We start from the raw sequence: 12548 nt of genomic DNA on the forward strand, positions 1-12548 counted from the left end.
CACTTGTAATTTGGTATTTGTACATAATATGCTTTCAAGCAACAATGCAGTTGCTGACAAGCAGATATTGTTTCATTGCACAATAGAAAACATTGCGTATTACCGCGGTATTGTCACATAAGTGCCCTGACTGATAATACCGTTAGCTCATTTTAAGCTTGCATGCTTTGAAATTGGATTACCAATGAAAAAAGGTTGCAAAAATAGGCATTTCTAGCATGTTAAGCTGTTAGGTTTTGCGAGTTGGAATATCAATACTAAACAACAGTAAGCAGCCTTCTTAAATATTTGTGTTACAACGAACGTCCAACAAAGAACGAGACAGTTTGCCTCACGCTATCGTCTGACGCGACACGCCGTACGTCTGACGGCGTCTTGCGTCGAACAATGAAGGGAAACGTCTGGCCAACGTTTTGTCGTTTTACGCACGCGGCGCCCACAAACGAAAAATTTACCTCCCGGTTAATGACAAAAAAATTTTCCGTCAATCTTTAGCTTTGCGCAGAGGCGATATCATAGCCAATGAGGTTTATCCGAGGCGTGATTATTGCTAGTTGAAAACTATACCCAATACCCCGCCCTGACGACGTGAAAAACCGTCGGCTGTGGCAATTTCTGAAGGATTCTACGGAATTCTATCTTTGCTTAATCATTTTTGTTAACCAGCATTAGGAAACCAAGAAAGAAAGCGTTTACTTTCTGCTATACTAGGGAAGGGTGGGCAATTATTTTTTACAGTGAGCTGGGTCAAATTTAGGATCTTTAACATACACAGTATGGCGTCATACTGTGACCCTAAAAAACAATGAAACTTAAGAAACCTGTTATTACATCGCGAATGTACAACTAAAGTTTAATTTTTGTTCAGAAAATGCTAAGGCGTCGCACCAAGCGTCAAAAAATTGCCGCTATTTGGTTTAAAGTTCTTTAATTTACATTTTGTGACGCATTAGGCACAGATAAAATATAAGCGAACTACTCGATATATTGGCATTATTCAAGTTATATGGGCGGGCGTGTTGACCCACCAGCTGCAAGGTTGCATAAAAAAACTTAAAAATATAGTTTGAAGCATCAAAATGCTTTCAATGCGTTCAACATTTTGAGATTTTCAGTTGCAGATGTGTCACTTACGATAGAATGGTCATGATACAAACACGGTATGGATTGGACGAAACACGAAATAGTTGTATAAACTACTAAACTAGGTTATTAAAATAAGGGGAATCAGGGAGTTTTATCGAATTGAATTTTCGTTCATATTTTAAAGACAGAGTTCATTCGTTCTACGCGCAAAAAATGCATTAAAAAATACCAGCGGGTCGTACTTTGCCCAATGTCTGTACTAAGATGATGGAAATTTTTAAAGATTCCTGCGAGTTCTATTTCAACTGTAATAAAAAAAATTTCAACTGTAATAAAAAAAAAAAATGTTTTAGATAACTTACAACGATGCTTTTAAGGTCAACAGTAGTTTCATCTTTTTAAAATAGTATATTTCATAGCCTCACTTACCATGTTGTTATACTAACTAACTGAAAACGTCATTAGCATTTTATTGTAGATTGGGTCTGGCACGAATGAAGTGCACTCCAATACAAAAACAAATATAAGTTTGGTGTGTAAAATTTTGACATTTTTGTCAGTTTGGCATGTGTTTGCAAATGACTGAAAATATCGGGGTTTGATTTTATTAACTTGTTGCAGTTACGAACGAGCCAAGCCAAGCAAGAAACGACACAAGAAGAAGGCAAAAGTACTATTAAAGGTACACTTCACTTGTATTTTTAATGTATTTCTGTGAAAAAAGAAAAAAGCTTTGATATATATATCTCTCTAAAGTTAAACCAATTAGCCTTTACTATATAGTGATACCCTAACTTTAGAGTTAGACGAACTTAAATGCTAATTAACTAATTTGAAGTTAAATTGTAAAGCTCCATTAACAGAAAATGAAAAAAAATAAGTCTTTGTATGAGCGTTTTGTTTGTTTGTTTGTTTATGTGATTCCGTTATTTTTACGTTCATAACTTTTTACCTCTTTTTAGGTATCTTACGTTGTTTTATTTTATTTGTATTGTTTTTAGGAAAGCAGCGACGAAGAAAATGATTGCGACGTTGACAGCTCGCCTGACGTTGAGTAAGAAAAAAATCATGTATTGCACTTTCAGTAGCTTGTATCAAATATCGGCCCTGTTGTGGCTTCTGGTATTTTCATAACGTTGTTGTCTTAAAGAAAAAATACTTTTGGTATTTTCTACTCGCCTATATTTTTAGATAAAAAATTGTCCAGCAGAATGTAAATAATTTAGGTATAAACAGGAGTGTCGCGTTTACGTTGGCCATCACGACGTTATGGACTAAAGCGCAGTAATAAATATGTGTATAATCGTTAAGTAGACTATGAACGGATCTATAATATAGCTTGAATACTAACTGGTGATGATACTTGTACGTATCAAAACGTCTCTTCCTCCAGATAACATCGATTAACTTGACCTCATTAGCTTAGTTATTCAATGTGTATTACCTTGTTATTATAATATGTATTATATTTCGTTCAATACAAATGGTATGTGCTTCAAGAAAAATAATGATAAGTTAAAAATGCTTAAAATTGACCTCGCTTTTGTCTGTTCTGCTCAGCGACGACATCTCGCGGTTATTGCGAGACGTGGTGAAGTTGTACAGACGAAAGCGAATCAAGAAGAACCGCCCGGTCAAGCGAATCCACAAGGTCATCGCCAAACACAACTGTGACATCAAGGTCGTTTGGCAGCAGTTCACTAACTCAAGGTTGCTCAACTTTTATTTTTTTTTTAAAGCCCTAACGATTTGCAACTAATACTTTGTTGGTTATTAAAAAGGCGGAAAAGTATCTGTTTAAATAAGAAAATAAAAGCTAGGATATCGGTTTATGTTATAGTTAATTGACATGTTTAAATACAGTTTTTTATTATTTTCTGGATAATTTAATTGTCATATCCAAAATCCGAAAAAAATTGTCAAATTATATAAGTCTGTACGCTAAAATTATGCCACAATAACTGGTTTGGATGAGTTCAGGTTTAGACAGCCGCATTTTTATCAAAAAGACTGTGTCAATATCGGACAAAAATAAGTATAGGTAAATCCCACAATATTTTAACAGTCTTTAGTAAATTAAATTGTATATTCTCAATCGCCTCATGCAACATTTGCTGTCGCAGGGACGAAAACATGGCCAAGTTTTCGGAGAATTTCGAGAAAATGACGAAACGCCACAACGTCTTGACCAAGAAGCTCACCACAGTTGAGGGAGCGGCCAAGGTTTGCTTGGGGAAGATCAACCGACTTTTGAACGGCCTCTACACGGAGTCCATTGCAACGTAAGTTTACCATACGTATAGTGGTTACCGAAGCGACTGACCCCACATATGTGTGCACCAGGGCTTCTAAAGTTGTGGTCCATGGATCCTTCAGGGTCTATGCTGAATTATAAGATGTGTCCGCTTGACTTTTAAATATAAACAACATCAACGTCGGAATAAAACACAGTTCGGAATATAGGACTCAAATAGGACTGATACCTATTGTAATATAATATTAACCGGTATAAGTCCAAAACCCGTTTAAATGGCCAGATCCGGCCTATACAACATTTTACCTATCCTCCAAACCCCACCCCTAAGTACATCACTAACTCCCCTAATAATTCCAACCCTAACCCCTAACATTACCCACTAATAACCCAAATTGGACCAAAAAATCCGGTGCCAAAACAGCGGCGCCCAAACGTCGACATCAAAACGACCGATAGACCCATGGACGCCGTTCGTCACATACCCTCTCCCTGCAGTTTCAGGGATTATTCTGGTCATTTAGGACTTGTTGGACAGGTTAGATCTTATTCTGTCGTGGATATTACTGTCTATTTGGCTTTATTTTGTGGTTGGTCTTAATACTATGATAATATAGGTTTTTCTCGTTGGGTTTTGTTACTTTTTAGGTCTATTGTGTGTTCCCCCTCAAACACATAGTTCATGGTCCATAAAGCAAGAAGTTTGGGACAGTCTTCTTTTGAATTTTCTAATATAGATCTGGGAATATTTTATATACCCTGCTCCGTATTTGAATATGAATGGTGTTCCACGGGCGAAAACAAAGTTGAGAAGCCCTGGAATAAACGCTTTACATTGATTGATGCGGAACTGGGCATCGCGTAAAATGGGTTAAACTTCTTAATGGTTAATATATGTGAGCTCACAGAAAATGTTACAGGTTTAACCTAATTTTGTTTCAATAATTGTAGTATTCGAATGAATGGGGTTCGTTTATTTTGGGACACCCCGTACTTAAAACTCGACCCCGACTCGGCCAAAACGATCGGATTAATGACTGACGTCCCAATTGGTACGCTTGTCAATCTGTCAGCGCACGTAAGCCTGGCCCTGGGGCTAGCTTCACCGTAGCATCGCTCATCCTGTGTATGGGTAACGCCCCTATTATTACCTGTCCAGTCTCGTCCGCAGGTCACGAATATGTCGGGCTGTTTTTTGATGTTGTTTGTAATCAATGCGTTAATCTGTTTTAGAGAAAAATGCTTACAAACCTTTTTTGTCCCCATATAAATAATTGTGCCACAACCGAATGCAAAATACCACACACGACCAAAATGGACTGCCATGTTTGTTTGTTGTTTTTAGTGTTGGTGCAGTCATTCTGATAATTGGATTAAAATAAAATCGTAAACAAATATTTTATCCCCCCCGACAGAAGATTGCAGCGAAGAGTCGGTCAGTTGTAGAACTTAATTTGCCCCAGCGCGTTCTTCCAAAGCAAGTTTTGCGATCAGTGGGTTTAATTAGTCGGCCAGACAAATACCTATAGTTCATGGGTTCTTAAGCTATGGTGGTCGCTCACATTAGTGGTGTGAAAGGTTGGCAACGGGTGCGCGATGACTTACAAAGAAAATAATATTTTATTTATTTAACATAAATTTTTGTCAACACGAATTACGTTTCTAAAATTACTGTTTTTACCGTGACTGAGTCGCATTGTTTCATGCCAGTCACTCAATCTATTCTTCTCAGTGACGTGAATCTTGTTTTCCGGTTTCTTATATTCCAGGGAGGGGCACCAGGCCATGTTCCCGAACTTTCTGTTCGATGTTCCTTTGATGAAAAAAAAACATTGACTTTAGTAACAGTAAAACTACGTGGACTTCGTGGAAATAGACATGTTACTCGGAGGGGTGACTCGAGTTGCGAAATATTGTGTGAAGGGGGAGGCCATGACCAAAAAACTTTAAGTACCCTTGCTGTAGTTTCTCAACAGCAACATTGCCTCTTCCACATGGTAAACACTCGCCATCCTTCCATATGTTTAGTTGTTAATAATAATTCGCACATTGTTATCGGATGGAAAGCTAGCCTTAATTTGGAACAAACTATTAGTGATATTTAAATAAAACGAACTATGGAACGCTCTGAAAAATTAATTTCAACTGGGTCGATCGGTAAGGTACAGCGTACATCGCTGTTCCTAGCACCCGTTAGACCCAAAAGTGATTTGTCGTTTATTTTTGTTCGGTCGCTGACTTAAGTGGTTAACATGGTTTAATTAATTATATCGAAATCGTTTGACTTTTAACCTTTATGTCATTTGTCTTAGCTAATTTTACGCCACACAGTAATTAACAATTAATGTTTCGGTCGCCGCAAACAGGGCTAAGTACGACTGCTTTGCAAAAACGGCGAGCGTTTGAACAGATATCAACTTTTGTAGCATGTTAACATGTATTAATACTTGACTTATGTAATGAACGAATTTGTACCGGATTGGCCGGCTTAGTAAAATACGAGCTAGCGGACATTCCTGTTGCTTTATGCGACCCTCCCACAAGTAATTTTCAAATGACTTAATTCCCGGTCAAGTCTTCTGCAAAAATAACAAGTCAAGTCCAAGTCATTGGTTGCCCTAGTCATGTCCCATCACAGTCATTATGAAAACAAGTCAATTTCAAGTCATGGCATTGACATTAAAGTAAACTGTTAAACTAATAAAATTGCTAAACTCGTCCGATTATGAGCTTAAATTTAACTAAAAATAACACAAACGCAATATACAGCACTAAAAGTGTTTAATGTGCAAAACTCGAGATAAATTTTAATGAATTACACCTAATTTAATTCAAAGGTATTTCACTAAATGACTTAAGTCCAAGTCAAGTCATTTGTCCAATAAATTGAGTCTAATCCAGTCATTTTGGTCAGGAGACTCAAGTCAAGTCGTTTAAATACAGTGACAAGTGCACTTAAGTCAAGTCAGTGAATTAAGTCTTTACAGCAGTGTTTTTACCTTTGAGTTGCAACTTTCCAGCATGCGTGAGATGCGAGTGGCGCATAAGAACCTGGAGCAGGCCAACCACAGTTCGACCAGCACCTTCAAGAAAATGCTCATGGAGCAAGATGCAAGGGCGCGGGCAGATCTAGACGAGCTAGTTCGTGAGATGACATTTTAACAAACAACAAACTGGACTTTGAAGTGAATTAAAGCTGCCCGTTTTCTCCGAATTTTATTTTTCCAGTGTTTTTTTTTTTTAAATGTTACTGCCGATTTTTTTGTTGCAATGTTTTTTATTGGTTTTGTTTTCGCTTGGCTGTTTTGGGGCGTCCTGGAAAGTGCTGTTCGCTCGTTTGTTTTTGCTCGGTTTGTTTTTTTCTTTCTTTTTTTGGTGCACAGTTTATTTTGTTAGGCAATTGTGTTCGTTTTCAGGTGCGGAGAGATTTATTAAAGAGTTACGTTTATACACTTTTTTGGTTAATTTTAGCCTAGGATAGAAAACTGCAGTAAAAAAATCAACTTTTGAAACTGCTGAAAACACTTAAAAGAATTGATTTAGCGTAAAACTGGTAGACTGAACGCCATCCGACAGTTAAAAAAGGTTTTCCTCACAGATTCGCACTGTTTGAAAATACTTAAAATAAATGATTTAGCGTAAGAATTTGTGAACTGAACGGGTTTAACAACAAAATATATTTGACTGTGTCAGGTAGGTTTTGTGCAATTTATCTATAAGCTTCCATCGTTTTTTAATCTCGGCACGTAAACCATTGTTGAGAGTGCCATTTATCAGCGTTTCTTAATTCAGCTTACTTGTAGTTTATGTTTGCCGTAAATATTTGCAAACAGTCAAGGGGTTAAGGGTCAGAACTCAGCGGACAAAGGCACGATTTAAGTCGACCGTTTGTCACCCGAATTATCACTTAACGAGTAGGATCATTTCGTTTCTGTGTTTGGATTAGTGCACTATGTTGGGAAGTGGAATAATTTTAGGTTGTAGCAACATCTACTCTACCCTACACTTAGTGAATTTCGACAACCAAGGTATTTAAAAAAAAATTTTGCTCTTAAATAGTTGTTGAGTAGAAATTTGAGCAATTTAACTGTCACAGGGTCTAACTACAGTTAAAATAAAATATTTTAAGTCATGTATTCGACATCGAGGAGCCGTATGGTATGCAATCCTGATTAGGTCAATAAAATTTCGAAGGCAGCTGTTTCGAAAGCACCCGGTATACAACTGCGTTTTATATCAAATCGTCGGCTTTTTCAGTCCACACAATACTTAAATGCTTAATGTTAGAGCGTTGGTATTTTACGATACACAGTTAACTAGTAACATAACTTAATTGTTTATTTACGATTTTGTTGGTCTATGCCACTAACTAAAAGACTGAAATTGTAAATGCTGCAAAAAAAGTTATGCTAAAAGCTTGCCCCTAATATGCCTAAATCAAACAATGGTTTAGCTTCATAGCTTAATCTAAATTTTCAGTATATGTTTTAAAGTAGAGAAAAATTATCTGAAGCGCAGAAATAAATGCTAGCCAAATCGGAAATAGCAACCCGTGATTTCTTTATGCGAAAAATACCCTATTTTGCCGGATGTTGTAGTTACCTATTTTTCATTTTATTATGTTCTGTGTAACTCGCTGCCGTAAATGGGTTTGCTTTTTTTTCACTAAAAACAATTGGTCTCAAATGCAAATTGTATTTTGCCAGCATGGCTGGATTTCCAGCAAATTAGGGCCGAAACTGTGTCGCTTAAAACTACCCGACGTGCTGCCGAAGACACGCCGAAGTCATTTTTAGCGAATTATGACGTAAGCTATTCAGTTACGCACCTAATTATCGTCATACATTATGCTTAGGCTAAACAACTTTTTCGCAAGCAGGCGAGAAAAATGAGATCTTATCTTTTTCGTTGGGCGAAATAATTGCGCGGCGACCCTTGGGCTAAATATAGCGAAGTTGTCAGGTAACATCTCCAACTCAATGTAAAAAAATTGGATTGCAAAGAAAATCTAACTGAATGTACCTAAAACTAAAAGGTCCGTGAATTAACGAAATTGGAATCATTCCTATTTTTTTTATTGAAAAACGTAGAATTGTGTTACCGTTACCACTAAAATAAATAACTGGTTCTATGATCGAAGGATTTGAAACACGTTAGATACATCTTAGGAGTTAATATATATCCGTGTAAAGCTAATTTAACGTAATCAGTCGCATAAGCTAGCGTACCGATCATTAGACTACATTTCAACGAAAAAGTAGCGCTGATGTGAACTTTAGAATGTTTGTGATTGGGTGATAGCTGCTGTGCAAGATAAGCCCGGTGTTTTTTCAGCCGAACAATTTCTTCGATTGGACGCTCTTGTCTGAGCGGAAATCTTTGTAATCACAACTGAGCGAATGGATTCTGCAGCAATTGGCGGCTGTCAAAATATATTAGGAGCGGCGAGGGTTGTTGTCTTTTTGAAGGCGAAGGTTTTAACCTACAATTACTCGTGTTCAATAACAGAGAAGTAAATGCGTGAGTTAAATTTAGCAGGACATCGTTAGGCTTGATTGCAATCCGAAACATCTTCTTCCAAGTGCGCCACATGACAATTAAAATGCATTTGTACTGAGTCATACAAAGTATTATTCCTACGTATTCATTGGGGATTATTCAGCATGTTAGATACCTTGTTTCGGCATCTCATCGATCATGACGAGTATATGTGTCTCTTGACTTGCAATTATATCAGTAACGATGGTTAGTGATTGAAAGTTGATTCATTGCCGCATTTTAAGGTCACGACATTATAAAGCTGATTTGTTGAATCATTAGCTCAGTCTATAAGGTGCACGGAAAAATGAATAAAAGTTACAGTGCGACTGCGTTAAAGCTACGGATTTTACTGGTGTTTTCGGTCTTTAGTGCGCAATACATTTTAAAATGATCAGCTTTGAGAGAGTTAAATGATGACAGCCAGTTGTGAAAGTATTGTAAAAATGTTAGGAGCCAAGGTGCGATAAAGTTTTGTGTTTCTACTCGTATCCTTCTCTATACGTGGTGAAAAAAGGATACTATGGCGTTTCACTATTTGTTAGAGTGTATTGAGGAAAGCAATGTAATTTGTGTACTTCACTCAGCAGAATTGGTTGTGCCAAAATATTTTGCCTTTTGTCTTAACTCGTTTTAAATACGGAAGTGTCAGGACCCGAGTTGTTTGCAGTCATTATTATCAATCGTAAAAGTATATCTGAAAAAATATCAGCTTTAAAATACCGCCATTGGTATCTCGCCTCAAATCTAATCCGCAAGCCTCATGAAGTCTTATAGGGGCTTCACGTTGTTTACCGGGAGAGGCGTGCCTAAAAGAGTCGAAAATCCGGTTTGAGGCTAACACAAGATTTACAGCGTACATAGTTTTCATATATATGACAATGCTGGGCCATGTTAGGATGTAGGTGGGTTTTATGCAGCTAAGTAATCAAGGTTCCTTTTGCTAAATACGATATTTTTTCATTCACAAATTATCATGTTTTGTTAAAACACGAACAGATTTGTACAGTTTATAGTTTATTTTGGTTGTTATCTATTTCAGGTTTTAATTTACCCCAGTAATTTACCCCATTATTGGCCTTTTTTAATTTCTAAAGTTCTTTTGATTCTTTTTGCTAATAGTGAGGGATAGGACCAGTAGGTTTTGTCTATAAATTAAAATCATGGGCCTTCGGCAAACATATTACAGTATTATGTTGTTATTCGCAGTCCGGGCGTTAACAATTCGATTTGGCAATTTAATTTGACATAAATTAACACAATTTGGTGACCAGGCCAATACCAGGCTAATCGAAAAGCCAGTATTTTGAACCCGTAGAGATAACAGTTCTGCCGTATTAAAAAACGATACTGCGATATCGAAATACGATGGTTATACCCTTGATCCAAATTATCCGTGACTCACTTGCGACGAGATGACGGATGTTGTGTTATCTTGCATTCGATATTCGGAGAATCATCTCCACACTTATGACACATTAACACCTGCGGTATGACGTAATGCATTCGCGAGCGTCGACCAAGAAACCAGCCTTGTAATTAGAGTCGGATTTGGGCGGCCGGAACTTGGAAAGTGTCATCTTTGCTGGCAACGCGACCGCGCGACAAGCGACAAAAGGCGACATTTATCTTGAATTGAGGTCGCGCCAAGACAAAGCATTTGCGGTTTTGGCGAGTGGTCAAAACACGACGGAAAATCGGTACATTTCGGCCAAACATTGTGGGAACGTTTCTCGCAGTAGCCGCTTGGCCATCTGCTGGCAAACACATCATAAGTGCGCCGTTGTAATTTGGCCAAATAGCGAGGTTGCGTATCCGTTTCGGATCGCAATCGAAATCCAGTGCCTTGTACTTGACTTATGATGGCCAACGTTTAAGTTACATTGTTAAGCTTGGAGTTGCTCTCGGAAATTTGCGGCTCTGCTAATAAAGGGCTCTTAACGGAATTTAGATTCGACAACTTTATGACACGTTCTTTTCAACTTACATGCAATATTACAACTTCGGGTAAGCAACTATACAAGATCTAGAAATACACACCTTAAAATTTGTACGTTTTTATCAACCCAATATAGGACGAACGTTGATTCTAGGTATTTGCCGCTTCTTGTGCGGTCGACTTAAACATCCACCCTTCAGATTTTTCCCGAAACTTTGCTTACAAATCCGTCAAATAAATGGACTCGGCAGGCGACATCGGCAGGCGACATCGTCCCTTGGAAATCTCACTTTAAAATCTTTTTAAACACGTCCAGACGTGTCTGTCGCATTGTTAGGGCGAGCGTATACGCAGAACTTCGCCCGGTTGCCAAATCTGTTTTTCATTCGTCAGGACAGGGTCAAAGTGAATGTTTTCGTTACGGCGTATGTTTCTCACCGGCACTGAAGCCTGCAATTTAATCTGACCCAGGACGAAGCGGTCAAAATTGATTTGACACCTATAGGAAAATAAGTGCGCCGTTCGTCGGCCGCCGCTACTACAAAGGCCGATCTAATGCGATATTCGTGTACGTCTAACCGAGTTCGTTTAGTTTCTACGTATGCTCGATAATATCGGATCGCAGCCGATACCCGTTTTCAAGTGATAATATCGATAATCGTCCGATACTATAGGCTGGTAACGGTGTCGATCCAAGCCAAATTAGTTTATTTTGTGATTAAACGTATATAGTCGTCTACATTAAAAGCTAAATTTATTCGAAAATCTTACTTTAAAATGGAAGAGAAATATGCTTCCGAAATCTCAAACTTTAATTTGATCATTTTTTTTCGTTATTTGACCATATAGCAAATACATAATCTGTTATCCAATCGGACAGCCGTTGGGTTAGCCCAAAATATCACATATCGTTATCGCAATAGAATACAAAGTGTTCGCAATCCCTCTTATAAGCAACCGCCGTTTTTTGTGGTCGGCGTTTATGTCACCGGCCAACTCCAGCGTCGTACAATACACGAGCCGACGAAATCCGGCCAAATTGCCGGGTGCGGAAGACCCGCTCGCGTCTGCAGCTGCGCTGTCGAGGCCCGGTACACGTTCGAGACGCGCTGCAGCCGAGTCGGAAAAGGCGGCATCATAAACGGCACCTGCTGGTCTGACTTGATTTGACTACGCGCAAGAAAATGTCAAGTCGGTATAACGCGGAATACGCATCGGCATTCAGTGGCGTAGCCAGCAGAAAATTTTTGAGGGGGGTAAAAAGTCTTTTGTTTATCTTTTGCCATTGTATTAACTGCCGTAACGAACACAAACAAATATGCTAGCAAACCGTTTCAAGCAGCAACTGACTGAGTGGTAATGCAAGACTCAAAAACCATTCAAATAGCAAAAATTTACTGCAAGTAGTAAAGCTACATTAATGCACAGCAAACGTAATATTAACTACATTGTTTATGACGTAACAGTGCATGACAACTAAAGGTGTGGCATGCCTGTGATCGACTGTTGAGGTACTGCTCAATAATGCTACAAATCAAATATTTAAGAGTATAGTATTTATATATTTTTTTTTTTTTTGGGGGGGGGGTCGCCCCTTTACCCCCTGGCTACCCTTATGTCGGCGATTCTCCGACAGCGAGCTTGTCCATTTGATAGTTAAAATCCAGCCAGGACTTTTTGGGATTTTGACTTACGGATGTCGCTGCCATTTACACCATCACACTTGTCGTT

General features: G+C 38.3%; 1 non-coding gene across 1 annotated transcript; it reads left to right on the forward strand.

Moving 5' to 3' along the window:
- The first annotated feature begins 493 nt into the window (after positions 1-493).
- On the forward strand, positions 494-634 carry LOC146138590 (U4 spliceosomal RNA). The gene has a single exon (XR_014501547.1). It is a non-coding gene; the product is annotated as a U4 spliceosomal RNA (small nuclear RNA).
- The last annotated feature ends 11914 nt before the right edge of the window (positions 635-12548 follow it).

Source organism: Ascidiella aspersa, chromosome 7 (genome assembly GCF_963924565.1).
Source record: "Ascidiella aspersa chromosome 7, kaAscAspe10.2, whole genome shotgun sequence".
In the NCBI taxonomy this organism is placed as follows: domain Eukaryota; kingdom Metazoa; phylum Chordata; class Ascidiacea; order Phlebobranchia; family Ascidiidae; genus Ascidiella; species Ascidiella aspersa.